Source organism: Chlorocebus sabaeus, chromosome X, assembly GCF_047675955.1.
Source record: "Chlorocebus sabaeus isolate Y175 chromosome X, mChlSab1.0.hap1, whole genome shotgun sequence".
NCBI classification, from domain to species: domain Eukaryota; kingdom Metazoa; phylum Chordata; class Mammalia; order Primates; family Cercopithecidae; genus Chlorocebus; species Chlorocebus sabaeus.
Genome location: NC_132933.1, coordinates 114,306,600 through 114,323,464, shown reverse-complemented (window position 1 = coordinate 114,323,464; position 16,865 = coordinate 114,306,600). Strand labels below are relative to the sequence as shown.

General features: G+C 40.6%; 1 pseudogene; it reads right to left on the bottom strand.

The window, feature by feature from the left end:
- Positions 1–7,327: 7,327 nt before the first annotated feature.
- LOC103231793 (nucleolar transcription factor 1 pseudogene) lies at positions 7,328–16,611 on the bottom strand (annotated as a pseudogene).
- Between the last annotated feature and the right edge of the window lie 254 nt (positions 16,612–16,865).

Genomic DNA, 16,865 nt, shown 5'->3' with positions numbered 1-16,865 from the left:
ACATTTGTGTGTGTGTGAACATATATTTTCATTTCTCTGGGATAAATGCTCAAGAGTGAAATTGCTGTGTTGTATGATAAGCATGTGTTTAGTTTTGTAAGAAACTGTCATGTTCTTTTTCAGAGTAGCCATACCATTTTCCATTATCTTTAGCAATGTATGAGTGATCCAGTTTCTCTGCATTATAATTTCAATACATGTGTAGTGATATAGCAACATTTTTTTGTAATATGATCTGACCAGATGTGTGTAAACTCTGTTCCTTCTTGTTTTCACCAGGGATCTTATTTTCTTCAGAGCTTCTAGGCCTAGGGCCTGCTGAGAAATTTCACACCCATGTCAAATGGTGAGGGGATCTTCTGTTTTTTTTAACACTACCTCATTCCCCTTGACCATCCTCCATGAGATGGAGAAGAAAATGAGTTATGTGGGCTCCATAGCTAATAGCTGGCTATCCTTTTTTTTAAGAAACGACTCCTAATAGATATGCAGAGGCTTTGTTCCAAAAAAAATTTAAATACATTTTCTGCAAAATATTTTAGGTAAAAAAAAATCAAGATAAAGAATGATAAGGTTAGGGACAAGATTAAATATAAGGTTTAACATATAAAATGTATGAGGTCTCTTGCAATTGAGTCACAAATTTGCCTGTGCATTTGTAGCGTTAAGAGGGAAATGTGGTGAACTATCTATTTCACAACATTCATGGGGAAATAATAAACTAGTTTCTCACAGAAACCCAGCCTGGTTCTGTGACCAGAATGGAAAATCCCCCATGTCTACGGAGGCCACTAGGTAATGTAAGTGAGTGAAGCAGATTGGGAATAAGAGAATAGGGAGTAGGGGCTGGGGCTGTGTCAAACTGGAAAGCACATGCACAGTCTAAGGGCATCTACTACTACTCAGCCTCAGCCAATATTCCCAGAGGGAAGCATAAGCCCTGTGTTGCCAGATTTATTTTGACTTTTAATATATTAGCAACTATATCAGTGAAAATAACAACTGAACAAAATGCTTCTGTAGTCCAGAGCTGGTCAGTTGCTGCCAGTTTAAAACCTCTGGCCTTGAAGAGTAGGCAGAAACATCTAATGCAAGACAATCCTTATAAATATGACCTCTTTCAGCTTAGCTTTGGATAACTATTGAATGTCACTGAGTCGGTGATTAAGCTTTCTGACATGCATTTAGAATGAAGATTGTATGGCTGGTCAAGTATGGTGTCATATACTTTCATAGTCAGCCAACAATAATAAAAACATGAACAAAAGGCTTGAACAGGCACTTCGTGAAAGAAGATATCCAAATTGCCAATAAATATATGAAAAGTGCTCAATATTATTAGTCATGAGGAAAATACAAATTAAAACCACAGTGAGATAAAACTACATACTCACTAAAATGGTAAATAAAAAACACCCCCTCAAGTGTGGGTGAAGATGTAGAGTAATTGGAATGCTCATATGTTGCTGATAGGAATGTAAACTTGTACATCTTTGTCATTTCTAATGAAATGTAATACATTCCTTCCTCATTGCCTAGAAATTTCTTTTTTTTTAGGTCATATCCAAATGTTTATTTAACTCATAACCTCTATAACACATTAAGTTGAACTTACAGAAACGAAAGCAAAGCATTTGAAAATTGATCTGTGGATACAGGATATTTCTATAGGAAACAAATATAAAACATGAGACTCAATGAATTTGATGGTGATAATAATTAATGTTTAGGATTCAACTTATATTCTAATTAATCTAATTGGGTTAACTACAATCATGAAATATTCCATATTTTTCTCTTATGATTTTGTTTGTTTTTTAAACTTTTATTTTAGGTTCAGGGATACATGTGCAGGTTGGTTATATAGGTAAACTCATGTGACAGGGGTGTTGTTGTTCAGATTTTGTCACCCAAGTACTAAGCCTAGTATCCAACAGTTAGGTTTTTTGTTTGTTTATTTGTTTTTCTCCTCTGCCTCCTCCCATCTGTCACCCTTGCGTAGGCCCCAGTGTCTGTTATTCTCCTCTATGTGTCCATGTGTTCCTATCATTTAGCTCCCGCTTATAAGTGAGAACACGTGGTACTTGATTTTCTGTTCCTGCATTAGTTTTTTTTTTTTAAATTTTTAGTTTTTTTATTTCAATAGGTTTCTTGGGGAACAAGTGGTGTTTGGTTATATGAATAAGTTCTTTAATGGTAATTTCTGAGATTCTGGTGCACCCATCACCCAACCAGTGTACACTGTGCTCAATGTGTAGTATTTTATCCATCACCACCCCCCCTTTCCTCCCAAGTCCTCAAAGTCCAAAGTATCATTCTTATGCCTTTGTGCCCTCATAGCTTAGCTCCCACATATGAGTGAGAACATACAATGCTTTGATTTTCCATTCCTGAGTTACTTCACTTAGAATAATAGTGTCCAATTCCATCCAGGTTGCTGTGAATGCCATTATTTCATTCCTTTATATGGCTGAGTAGTATTCCATGGTATATATACCACATTTTCTTTACTCTCTCATTGACTGATGGGCATTTGGGCTGGTTCCATATTTTTGCAATTACAAATTGTGCTGCTACAAACATGCATATGCAAGTATCTTTTTCTTTTAATGACTTCTTTTCCTCTGGGTAGATACCTAGTAGTGGGGTTGCTGGATCAAACTGTAGATCTACTTGTAGTTTTTAAAGGAATCTTCACGCTGTTTTCCATATAGGTTATACTAGTTTACATTCCCACCAACAGTGTAAAAGTGTTCCCTTTTCACTGCATCCATGTCAACATCTATTTTTTAAAAAAATTTTTTTGATTATGGCCATCTTGCAGGAGTGAGGTAGTATCACATTGTGATTTTGATTTACATTTCCCTGATAATTAGTGATGTTGAGCATTTCTTCCATATGCTTGTTAGCCATTTGTATAGAGAAAATCTTCACAGTCTATACATATGACAAAGAACTAATATGCAAAATCTACAAAGAACTCAAATAAATCAGCAAGCAAAAAACAAACAATCCTATCAAAAACTGGTCTAAGGACATGAATACAAATTCTCAAATGACCTAGCAATTTCACTTCTAAGTATTTACTAACCAAAAGAAATGCATGTATATATCCATAGAAAGACTTGGACAAGAATATTCAGAGCAGTTTTATTCGGACTACCATTAACTGAAAACATCCCAAATGTCCATCAACAGGAAAATGAGTAAATGAAAAACTTTGGGGTATATTCATACAGTGAATGAGCAATAGAAAGAAATAATTATGATGCATCCAACAGCATAGATTAATCTCAAAAACATTAGGTTGGGTGAAAGAAGCCCTACACAAAAGAGTATATACTATATGATTCCATTTATATAAGGTTCAAAAACAGGCTGGGCATGGTGGCTTATAACTATAATTCCAGCACTTTGGAAGGCCAAGGCTGGAGGATCACTTGAACTAAGGCGTTCAAGACCAGCATGGGTAACATAGTGAGACTCTGTCTCTACAAAATAAATAAATAAACAAACAAACAAACAAACAAATAAGCCAGTCATGGGGGCTTGCACCTATAGTCCTAGCTATTCGGGAAGCTGAGGCAGGAGGATCACTTGAGCCCAGGAGGTCCAGGCTGCAGTGAGTCATGTTTGTGCCACTGCACTCCTACCTGGGTGACAGAATGGGACCCTACTTACAAAACAAGGATTTAAAGTTCAAAAACAGCACAACTTGTGGTAATTTTAAAACTGGTTGCTTCTGTGGGTGGGGGAACTGACTTTAAATCCGGGTGATGGAAATGTTCTATATCTTGAGCTGGGTGGTTACATGTTGTATATTTTTGCTAAAATTTTCCAAACTGTACTCACAAAATCTGCACATTTTACTATATGTAAATTATACCTCATTAATTTACTAAAATAATAGTTGGGTCCTGGAAAAAAAACAACTGGACAAGGACACTGCTGGCCTGGTCCAACCAAACTATCCAGATTCACACAGGGAAGAAATGTCAGCCTCCATGTTGGTATGTTGTACTTGGGTGCGTGTGCTGGGCTAGTTCCCACATAGAAATGGCAAAACATGCTTATAGAGTGCCCGAGAGAGAAAATCCTTCTTTCCCCAGAAGTTTCCTACCATACAGGGAGGCAGTACATGGTAATGGCTAGGAAATGACTTTGGAGCCAAATAACACAGATTCAAATTTTGGCTTTCTCAAATATTAGCTTGATGACTTTGAGGAAATTCTTACTGTTCCAAGCCTCTCATTGCTCAGCTATAAAAATGGGTATGATAATACCTTCCTCAAAGTATCATCATGAAGATTGTCTGCAAAGTGCTCACTTAGCACAGTAACACCCATATGGTAAAGTATTCAATGAATTATAGCATTTCATTCTATATTCATCTAGGGACCAAATGTCTGAACATCTACCTTTCAAAGCTTATCTAACATCTTCTCCTTAAAGAACTTTCCGCTATTCTAAGACTCCTAGAAAGAGTAACATACTGAGTTCTTAAGGCCTTAGTGCAAATTACTTTTAGAAAAATATGACTTCTTTCAGAGACAAGCAAGGTGGGTAGGTTATAGGGTAATTTACTTGACATAGATGTAGGGGAAAGCACTGCTAAAGGAAGAGGTGTCATTTGGGATTCCTGTTTGCAAGTAACTGAAATGATCTTTGGTTTAACCGAAGGCAGAGGCTGGAAAATCAGGCCTGGGCTTACAGAAACCAAGGTCACTCTGTAGGCCTAGGCCACAGAATTCATAGCAACTAATTTAAAGAAGGAAGTAACCAATAAACGCATGACCTACATTTGTTTCATTGCATCAATTCCTCAAGATCCAAAGTTTGGGGAAAGAGTATCAGTTTTGTCAAGCTCAGACCAACTTCTCTTTCCTGGTTCTCAAAGTAGGCAAGGCTAGATGCCTTTGGCTTCCAAAGGGTGAGGGAGGAACCTGGAATTACCTTACACCAAGATTACCCTAAGCAGGGAGAGATATTCACCAAAAGAAAATTGGGGTGCTCTGGGAAGTGGCAGTGGATACCAGGCAGCTGAAAAGTAACAGATATCTACAGGAACACAGGGCACAGTAGTGGAGGGCCAGAAAATACCATTTCCTCCTTAGCTGGTTCTTAAGAGGTCTTTTATTTGGAGCTCAACAACTTTGTGGTGATCCTATTATTAAATTCATCTCAACAACAGCTCTGAGCAGCAGAGAGGGACTATCAATTTATTTCCTTATTAGTGACCTGTTCTATCTCATTGTATTTATTTCTTAAGAGTCCAAGTGCTTTCTGTGGAGGTTAGCAGGAAGCCTAGAGCAAATATTTAAGAGCATCATTTGTTATATAATATATATTATATATTATATTTTTACACATATAAAAGTTAAAAGATTAGGGTGACTTCTTCCACAAATCTTAGTAAAACAACTGTACTAGCTAGCAAGATATACACAGTAATCATTAAAATATTGAAATATAGGGAAATATAAATTTTAGCTCATTTAAATGTTTCCAGAAAAAATATTTTATTTTCATGGAAATGTTACTTTGGTGTTGCCTACTACAACCTTTTTGGGAAGAAGGAGGCCAAAATATCAATTTGAAAATTGTACTTAAAATTTATTTTAATTTTTAAATTTCCATCAGACTTTCTTATATACATTTTTCCTCAGCTTGAGAGAAATCATGTGCTGCCATACTACATTTTTTAATTCGATATGAACTTTATCAGAAAATACTTTTACTTCAATTAATCTGTGTGTGTGTGTGTGCGCGCGTGCGCACGCTTATAAAGCCTTGGTAAATTGTGACAACTACCTTTTCTGAGTGGTATAATATCATAGCTCTTTTGCAATCATTTTGAATTATGTGTGCATGTCAACCAATTCAAGTACACTTCTGCTCCATAGGCAACTTCATTTAGTTAAAAAAAAAAAAAAAAAAAACCTTGTTTTTACCATAACACTGTGCTTCACAAAAAAATTAATAACTTTCATGTTATATCACAAAACAAATAACTGAATCCTCAATGTTGAACTTTTAAAATGAATTTTCAATAGAATTCAAAACAATATCATATTTCACTTTGATAGAATGAACTTCTAAAAATTTTACTTTGATTCAATGAATTGGGTGAGAAAAATTTAGCCATCATTGGAATTAACAGATTGTTTTATTTGAAGCATTCAATATCACTGATTTAAAACTGACCTCGCTTAATTCTTTGCAAAGCTCTGCTAATGAAGTGAACACAATAATATCTATCAGTTCATTTTTAATATATGCACATGAACACTTGGAATAAAAATGAATGGCATTAATTTAGGAAAATGATAATTTGATCTAAATTAAAAGTCATGCTTTACTGAGTGATATATAAATACACCTTCTGAAGACATATTAATACATGTTAAATTGCCATCTTCAGGCCCAGGCTTCTTAAGTTGACTATGAAGTTTTGAAACTATGAAGTTTTGTAAGTGCAGTAAACCACCATGGCACGTGTATACCTATGTAACAAACCTGCACGGTCTGCACATGTATCCTGGAACTTAAAGTAAAATAAATTTAAAAACGAAACTACGAAGTTTTGAAATAAATGTGTATGTATCTTTCACAGATCTACCTCCTCGGATTTTATATAACCAGTCATCGATATTATTTTGGCTCCCAGGGTGGCTGGTAAATGGCTCTTAAACTTTTGTGCAAATTACATGTCCATGATCAACTGTCTTGAGAAACAGAAAGTCAGTAATTCAGTTGTTATTAATAAACATGTGCTTCATTTTTTTCAGAATGAAGCATCTTGTTTACAGCTTAATATATATGCATATAAAACACACTTCTGTCCCCTCCCCAATAAGCGGGTCCAGACACCTCCTTCCTACAGGGTACAGGTGAGAGGGCCATCAGGGCAGTGCCTATTTTCTCAAAGGCACTTACCCTCCTCTCCCGAAATGTTCCCTGCCTCCGGTTCCGATGCAGGAGGCCAGGCAGGAAGCCCCTCTGAAAAAGAAAGGGTCCCCCCCAAACTTCCACCCCACCTTGGTTTGAGCTGCAGTTGTGAGGACCTCGCTGAACTCTCTGGGACCCCTCATTTCTGCTCCCTGTTACATCATCCAAGCCTGAAGCACAAGTCACAAGTAGGTGGGGATGTGGGGGACTGGTCTGGTGTTGGCTCAGTCAGGTGGTTGCTCTCCCTGGAGGACCCCCCAGAGCTGATGTCTCTGAGGCTGTAGAATCCTGATTTGGACTCCTCCAGCCCCCTATCCCCACCATATTTTGTGAGGTGAGCTCCTAGGCTCTCCCTGACTGCCTCATGGTGGGGCTGATCTCAGTTGGAGTCAGCATCTGAGGAGTCCCTTGAAGAGGAAGAGCAGGTGGATTCATTGTCTTCATCCTCCCTGCCATTCTCCTCATCATCCTTATCCTTGTCATCCTCCTTATTCTTGTCCCTATCCTTGATCTCATCCTCAATGCTGGACTTGGAGGAGTCCCCACCATCCTCAGAGGAGTCATTAGTCTCATCATCTTCCTCTTCTTCCTCTTCATCCTCGTTGTCCTTCTCCTCAGACTCCTAATTGGACTTCAGAGTAGTCCAGCTGGACTTGGAGTGCAGGTCTCAAAGCTTAGTCATGCTCTTACATTTATTGGAGATGTACTCTTTATAAATTACATGGTCCTGGGGAGACTCTTGATGCAGAGGCCCAGGTGTACCTTGTACACTTCTGCTGCTCCTTGGCCGGCTTTTTGTAGTGCTCCTTCTGGCTCTGGGAGATGTGCTGCCAGCGGCTGCCAATCTCCACAATGCATTCCTTCAGTGGCAGGTGGTTCAGCTCCCCATTGGACAGCAGCTCCTGGGAACTGTTCATGGGAGGCTTCTTGGTTTCTTCCAGGAACTTTATCTTCTTGGAAGAGTTTCTAGCAGCCAGAGATGCCTGCATCTCACTCGGCTCTCTCTCATATCGCTTTTGATGTTTAGCTGCCTTCTTAATCCATAGCAGTTTCTCCTTAGTCTTTACGTTATTCCAGGTCATCTCCATGGCTTTTGAGGGCTTCACCCAGTTCAATTGGGCCATGTAGTCACTAATGATGCTCTGTTGTCAGATCTCTGCTGTCTTGGGTGACTCTGGCAGCTTGCCCTGGGCCTAGTACTCCCTCCTGGGCCTTGTTCTTGGCCTTCTTCTTTCCAGATCATTCCACATTTTGGCCATCAGGTAGGTCCACTCACTCCCAGAGAGCTCAGGCTGCTCCTCCCACAACTGCTACCACTTCTCCTCAAAGAAAAAGAAATGAACATGTCCAATATAGGCCACTTAGGCTTCTCTGAGTTGCCCTTACCCCCATCTTGGGATGGCTTCTTGGAGGCCAGGCTGGTGGCTTGCTTCTTGTTGCTACTCAACATCTTCTCCTTCCCCAGGACCCACTAATGCTCCTCCTTGGGGAAGGCTCCAAGTAAATGGAGGAGCTCCACCTCATAATGTTTCTTTTTCTGAATGTACTTCTTGTGATAGGCATCCTTCTCCTTCTGGGAGAGGAGCTTCCACTGTTGGCTGCACAGCACCATGCACTCTCTGCTGGGTGTGTCCTTCATGTCAGCCATGAGCTCTTCTCAGTACAGCAAGTAGCTTTTTGGAAGTGGTTTGGTGGGTCATCCATCAAACTTGTCCTTGAGCTGCCATTCTCAGCCTTGGTGAGGGTGAACTTGGTGATGTCTACCCCACCTTGGCTCAAGGTGCTTCTGGATATAGTCCCACATTGTCTCCTCATATTCCTTCTGCTGCTCCAGGGCCTTATTAATCCATTTCAGCCTCTTGTTGTCCAAGAGCTGAGACCACTGCTTCCTAGGAAGTCCTTCACCTCCTTACCTCCTTCGTAGTGGCAACTGGGCTCACTTTGAGATACACCTTCTTCTCATGAGTATACCACAGTTGCTGGGGAATTTTGGGCTTCTTGGGGATATCTGACTTCTTGTCATTCTGGATTGGGTCAGAGTGATCCTCTTTGAATTTGGTCAGGTTTCTACAGAACTATTGTTTCTCCTTATGGAAGCCCTGAATATATTTCATCTTCTTCTCCAGAAACTGCTTGGATTTCTTGGACATAATCTTGGTCAGGTCCAGATTGCTCATTTCAAGGGGAGTTTCACATACTTGTCCTGCTTCTTCATGAAGAAGGGAAATAAGGAATTAAGGAATTCCTTGGGAAATCTGCAGGGTTTTTTTTTTTTTTTTTTTTTTTTTTGCCTTTGTAAGGGTTTGTAACATGTTTCTGAGCATTGAGGATCAATTCTGTCAATGTATGGAACTTCCTGGCCTTGTTAGAAATCTCTACCCATTGAAACCTACAGAAAAGTCCTTAAATGCTATATTTTCCCACTTCATATGTGACTTGGTAGTTTTTTTTTTTTTTAATTTATTTATTATTATTAAACTTCAAGTTGTACGGTACATGTGCACAACGTGCAGGTTTGCTACATATGTATACTTGTGCCATGTTGGTGTGCTGCACCCATCAACTCGTCATTTACATCAGGTATAACTCCCAATGCAATCCCTCCCCCCTCCCCCCTCCCCATGATAGGCCCCGGTGTGTGATGTTCCCCTTCCCGAGTCCAAGTGATCTCATTGTTCAGTTCCCGCCTATGAGTGAGAACATGCGGTGTTTGGTTTTCTGTTCTTGTGATAGTTTGCTGAGAATGATGGTTTCCAGCTGCATCCATGTCCCTACAAAGGACACAAACTCATCCTTTTTTATGGCTGCATAGTATTCCATGGTGTATATGTGCCACATTTTCTTAATCCAATCTGTCACTGATGGACATTTGGGTTGATTCCAAGTCTTTGCTATTGTGAATAGTGCTGCAATAAACATACGTGTGCATGTGTCTTTATAGCAGCATAATTTATAATCCTTTGGGTATATACCTAGTAATGGGATGGCTGGGTCATATGGTACATCTAGTTCTAGATCCTTGAGGAATCGCCATACTGTTTTCCATAATGGTTGAACTAGTTTACAATCCCACCAACAGTGTAAAAGTGTTCCTATTTCTCCACATCCTCTCCAGCATCTGTTGTTTCCTGACTTTTGAATGATCGCCATTCTAACTGGTGTGAGATGGTATCTCATTGTGGTTTTGATTTGCATTTCTCTGATGGCCAGTGATGATGAGCATTTGTTCATGTGTCTGTTGGCTGTATGAATGTCTTCTTTTGAGAAATGTCTGTTCATATCCTTTGCCCACTTTTTGATGGGGTTGTTTGGTTTTTTCTTGTAAATTTGTTTGAGTTCTTTGTAGGTTCTGGATATTAGCCCTTTGTCAGATGAGTAGATTGCAAAAATTTTCTCCCATTCTGTAGGTTGCCTGTTCACTCTGATGGTAGTTTCTTTTGCTGTGCAGAAGTTCTTTAGTTTAATGAGATCCCATTTGTCAATTTTGGCTTTTGCTGCCGTTGCTTTTGGTGTTTTAGACATGAAGTCTTTGCCCATGCCTATGTCCTGAATGGTACTACCTAGGTTTTCCTCTAGGATTTTTATGGTATTAGGTCTAACATTTAAGTCTCTAATCCATCTTGAATTAATTTTCATATAAGGAGTAAGGAAAGGATCCAGTTTCAGCTTTCTACTTATGGCTAGCCAATTTTCCCAGCACCATTTATTAAATAGGGAATCCTTTCCCCATTTCTTGTTTCTCTCAGGTTTGTCAAAGATCAGATGGCTGTAGATGTGTGGTATTATTTCTGAGGACTCTGTTCTGTTCCATTGGTCTATATCTCTGTTTTGGTACCAGTACCATGCTGTTTTGGTTACTGTAGCCTTGTAGTATAGTTTGAAGTCAGGTAGCGTGATGCCTCCAGCTTTGTTCTTTTGACTTAGGATTGTCTTGGAGATGTGGGCTCTTTTTTGGTTCCATATGAACTTTAAAGCAGGTTTTTCCAATTCTGTGAAGAAGCTCATTGGTAGCTTGATGGGGATGGCATTGAATCTATAAATTACCTTGGGCAGTATGGCCATTTTCACGATATTGATTCTTCCTATCCATGAGCATGGAATGTTCTTCCATTTGTTTGTGTCCTCTTTTATTTCACTGAGCAGTGGTTTGTAGTTCTCCTTGAAGAGGGCCTTTACATCCCTTGTAAGTTGGATTCCTAGGTATTTTATTCTCTTTGAAGCAACTGTGAATGGAAGTTCATTCCTGATTTGGCTCTCTGTTTGACTGTCACTGGTGTATAAGAATGCTTGTGATTTTTGCACATTAATTTTGTATCCTGAGACTTTGCTGAAGTTGCTGATCAGCTTAAGGAGATTTTGGGCTGAGACAATGGGGTTTTCTAAATATACAAGCATGTCGTCTGCAAACAGGGACAATTTGACTTCTTCTTTTCCTAACTGAATCCCCTTGATTTCTTTCTCTTGCCTGATTGCCCTAGCCAGAACTTCCAACACTATGTTGAATAGGAGTGGTGAGAGAGGGCATCCCTGTCTTGTGCCAGTTTTCAAAGGGAATTTTTCCAGTTTTTGCCCATTCAGTATGATATTGGCTGTGGGTTTTTCATAAATAGCTCTTATTATTTTGAGGTACGTTCCATCAATACCGAATTTATTGAGCGTTTTTAGCATGAAGGGCTGTTGAATTTTGTCAAAAGCCTTTTCTGCATCTATTGAGATAATGATGTGGTTCTTGTCTTTGGTTCTGTTTATATGCTGGATTATGTTTATTGATTTGCGAATGTTGAACCAGCCTTGCATCCCAGGGATGAAGCCCACTTGATCATGGTGGATAAGCTTTTTGATGTGCTGCTGAATCCGGTTTGCCAGTATTTTATTGAGGATTTTTGCATCGATGTTCATCAGGGATATTGGTCTAAAATTCTCTTTTTTTGTCGTGTCTCTGCCAGGCTTTGGTATCAGGATGATGTTGGCCTCATAAAATGAGTTAGGGAGGATTCCCTCTTTTTCTATTGATTGGAATAGTTTCAGAAGGAATGGTACCAGCTCCTCCTTGTACCTCTGGTAGAATTCAGCTGTGAATCCATCTGGTCCTGGACTTTTTTTGGTTGGTAGGCTATTAATTATTGCCTCAATTTCAGAGCCTACTATTGGTCTATTCAGGGATTCAACTTCTTCCTGGTTTAGTCTTGGAAGAGTGTAAGTGTCCAGGAAATTATCCATTTCTTCTAGATTTTCCAGTTTATTTGCGTAGAGGTGTTTATAGTATTCTCTGATGGTAGTTTGTATTTCTGTGGGGTTGGTGGTGATATCCCCTTTATCATTTTTAATTGCGTTGATTTGATTCTTCTCTCTTTTCTTCTTTATTAGTCTTGCTAGTGGTCTGTCAATTTTGTTGATCTTTTCAAAAAACCAACTCCTGGATTCATTGATTTTTTGGAGGGTTTTTTGTGTCTCTATCTCCTTCAGTTCTGCTCTGATCTTAGTTATTTCTTGCCTTCTGCTAGCTTTCGAATGTGTTTGCTCTTGCTTCTCTAGTTCTTTTAATTGCGATATTAGAGTGTCAATTTTAGATCTTTCCTGCTTTCTCTTGTGGGCATTTAGTGCTATAAATTTCCCTCTACACACTGCTTTAAATGTGTCCCAGAGATTCTGGTATGTTGTATCTTTGTTCTCATTGGTTTCAAAGAACATCTTTATTTCTGCCTTCATTTCGTTATGTACCCAGTAGTCATTCAGGAGCAGATTGTTCAGTTTCCATGTAGTTGAGCGGTTTTGATTGAGTTTCTTAGTCCTGAGTTCTAATTTGATTGCACTGTGGTCTGAGAGACAGTTTGTTATAATTTCTGTTCTTGTACATTTGCTGAGGAGTGCTTTACTTCCAATTACGTGGTCAATTTTGGAGTAAGTACGATGTGGTGCTGAGAAGAATGTATATTCTGTTGATTTGGGGTGGAGAGTTCTATAGATGTCTATTAGGTCTGCTTGCTGCAGAGATGAGTTCAATTCCTGGATATCCTTGTTAACTTTCTGTCTCGTTGATCTGTCTAATGTTGACAGTGGAGTGTTGAAGTCTCCCATTATTATTGTATGGGAGTCTAAGTCTCTTTGTAAGTCTCTAAGGACTTGCTTTATGAATCTGGGTGCTCCTGTATTGGGTGCATATATATTTAGGATAGTTAGCTCTTCCTGTTGAATTGATCCCTTTACCATTATGTAATGGCCTTCTTTGTCTCTTTTGATCTTTGATGGTTTAAAGTCTGTTTTATCAGAGACTAGTATTGCAACCCCCACTTTTTTTTGTTCTCCATTTGCTTGGTAAATCTTCCTCCATCCCTTTATTTTGAGCCTATGTATGTCTCTGCGTGTGAGATGGGTCTCCTGAATACAGCAGACTGATGGATCTTGACTCTTTATCCAGTTTGCCAGTCTGTGTCTTTTAATTGGAGCATTTAGTCCATTTACATTTAAGGTTAATACTGTTATGTGTGAACTTGATCCTGCCATTATGATATTAACTGGTTATTTTGCTCGTTAGTTGATGCAGTTTCTTCCTAGCCTCGATGGTCTTTACATTTTGGCATGTTTTTGCAATGGCTGGTACCGGTTGTTCCTTTCCATGTTTAGTGCTTCCTTCAGGGTCTCTTGTAAGGCAGGCCTAGTGGTGACAAAATCTCTAAGCATTTGCTTATCTGTAAAGGATTTTATTTCTCCTTCACTTATGAAACTTAGTTTGGCTGGATATAAAATTCTGGGTTTAAAATTCTTTTCTTTAAGAATGTTGAATATTGGCCCCCACTCTCTTCTGGCTTGAAGAGTTTCTGCCGAGAGATCTGCTGTTAGTCTGATGGGCTTCCCTTTGTGGGTAACCCGACCTTTCTCTCTGGCTGCCCTTAAGATTTTTTCCTTCATTTCAACTTTGGTGAATCTGGCAATATGTGTCTTGGAGTTGCTCTTCTCGAGGAGTATCTTTGTGGCGTTCTCTGTATTTCCTGGATTTGAATGTTGGCCTGCCCTACTAGGTTGGGGAAGTTCTCCTGGATGATATCCTGAAGAGTGTTTTCCAACTTGGTTCCATTTTCCCCCTCACTTTCAGGCACCCCAATCAGACGTAGATTTGGTCTTTTTACATAATCCCATACTTCTTGCAGGCTTTGTTCATTTCTTTTTCTTCTTTTTTCTTTTGGTTTCTCTTCTTGCTTCATTTCATTCATTTGATCCTCCATCGCTGACATTCTTTCTTCCAGTTGATCGAGTCGGTTACTGAAGCTTGTGCATTTGTCACGTATTTCTCGTGTCATGGTTTTCGTCTCTTTCATTTTGTTTGTGAGCTTCTCTGCATTAATTACTCTAGCCATCAATTCTTCCACTTTTTTTTCAAGATTTTTAGTTTCTTTGCGCTGGGTACGTAATTCCTCCTTTAGCTCTGAGAAATTTGATGGACTGAAGCCTTCTTCTCTCATGTCGTCAAAGTCATTCTCCGTCCAGCTTTGATCCGTTGTTGGCGATGAGCTGCGCTCCTTTGCCGGGGGAGATGCACTCTTATTTTTTGAATTTCCAGCTTTTCTGCCCTGCTTTTTCCCCATCTTTGTGGTTTTATCTGCCTCTGGTCTTTGATGATGGTGATGTACTGATGGGCTTTTGGTGTAGGTGTCCTTCCTTTTTGATAGCTTTCCTTCTAACAGTCAGGATCCTCAGCTGTAGGTTGTAGCTGTAGGAGATTGCTTGAGGTCCACTCCAGACCCTGTTTGCCTGGGTATCAGCAGCAGAGGCTGCAGAAGATAGAATATTTCTGAACAGCGAGTGTACCTGTCTGATTCTTGCTTTGGAAGCTTCCTCTCAGGGGTGTACTCCACCCTGTGAGGTGTGGGGTGTCAGACTGCCCCTAGTGGGTGATGTCTCCCAGTTAGGCTACTCAGGGGTCAGGGACCCACTTGAGCAGGGAGTCTGTCCCTTCTCAGATCTCAACCTCCGTGTTGGGAGATCCACTGCTCTCTTCAAAGCTGTCAGACAGAGTCGTTTGCGTCTGCAGAGCTGCTGCGTTTGTTATTGTTTACTGTGCCCTGTCCCCAGAGGTGGAGTCTACAGAGACAGGCAGGTTTCCTTGAGCTGCTGTGAGCTCCACCCAGTTCGAGCTTCCCAGCAGCTTTGTTTACCTACTTAAGCCTCAGCAATGGCGGGCGCCCCTCCCCCAGCCTCGCTGCTGCCTTGCCGGTAGATCACAGACTGCTGTGCTAGCAATGAGGGAGGCTCCGTGGGTGTGGGACCCTCCCGGCCAGGTGTGGGATATGATCTCCTGGTGTGCCTGTTTGCTTAAAGCGCAGTATTGGGGTGGGAGTTACCCGATTTTCCAGGTGTTGTGTGTCTCAGTTCCCCTGGCTAGGAAAAGGGATTCCCTTCCCCCTTGCGCTTTCCAGGTGAGGCAATGCCTCGCCCTGCTTCAGCTCTCGCTGGTCGGGCTGCAGCAGCTGACCAGCACCGATCGTCTGGCACTCCCTAGTGAGATGAACCCAGTACCTCAGTTGAAAATGCAGAAATCACCGGTCTTCTGTGTCGCTCGCGCTGGGAGTTGGAGACTGGAGCTGTTCCTATTCGGCCATCTTGCTCCGCCCCCTGACTTGGTAGTTTTGAACTTGGAGCTGTCATTGGCTGTAAAGTAATTTTTCAAGCATTGCGGCAAAGTCAGCATGTCTTCCTGGTACCAGCATTCTTGGCCTTTGGGGGTGGCCATTTTCAGGTCTGTGGGGCAGTCAGTTTTTCTCTTTATCCTCCAGGTATCCAACTACCTCTTCCATGGTACTGGCTGGCAACCCAGGATCAAAGCCACCTCACCCTTCAGAAGACATACCAATTCCCACTCAGGCAGGCTGAGAGGTGAGGGACTTTCTATCCCTCTCCCCTCCCAAAGAAGAGGTGGGCACAGGTCCCACACTTGCAGAGATGACCAACCAAGACCCTAATAGACTTAATGGGTTGGTAGATGTGGGAGCATGCTCCTCCTCTTCTTCCTAACCTCTACCCTATCCCCTACAGCCTTGCTCCGTGGTGTGCACACTCCCCTGCCCACTGGAAACTGCTTCCTGCTTCCATGTATAGTGAGTACCCACTCTGTACCTTCCTTCCCCTACCCTGGCCAACAAAAACTCCTCCTTGGAGCACCCACCCAAGGGAGGCTCCAGGCTACAGGGCCTGAGCTTCACTTTAAAAAACTCATTGCAACTAAAAGGTTTATTGAAAAATAAATGCATCATCAAACAATAAAATTGTTGTAGATTACCATCATACAACAAAGAAAAAAATACTGTAGTAAGAGCATTCAGGCTAATCTCTATATCAAGGGTTGGCAAACTATTGCCTGCAGGCCAGATCTAACCTATAACCCGTTTCTGTAAATAAAGTTTTATTGGAACACAGGCACTCTCATTTATGAGTATTGTCTATGGTTGTAACAGAGACCTTATGACCCACAAAGCCTAAAATATTTACCATCCGGCACTTTAAAAAAATGTCTGCTGACTCATACTCCATATGTAAGATGGCAGGGCTGTTCAGCCTCTATTTCCAGTACATATTTTATATATACCTAACCCAGGGTTTCCCAACCTTGGCACTATTGATATTTTGGGCTAGATAATTCTTCATTGTGGGGGGAACTGTCCTGTGCATCGTAGGATGTTTAGTAGCATTTGTGATCTCCAGTCACTAGGTGTCAGTTAGCATCCTCCCACTTTTGACAATCAGAAATGTCTATAGACATTGCCAAATATTCTCTAGTGGGCAAAAATTACTCACAGTTGAAAATCACTGACCTAACTTGTAATTTTGTACTGATCTCACAAATTGGGACATGGCAGTGTCATGCAACTTGAGGCTGTAACTTAATACATAGCACAACTGGCTGCTACTTCAAGTGGCCAGTG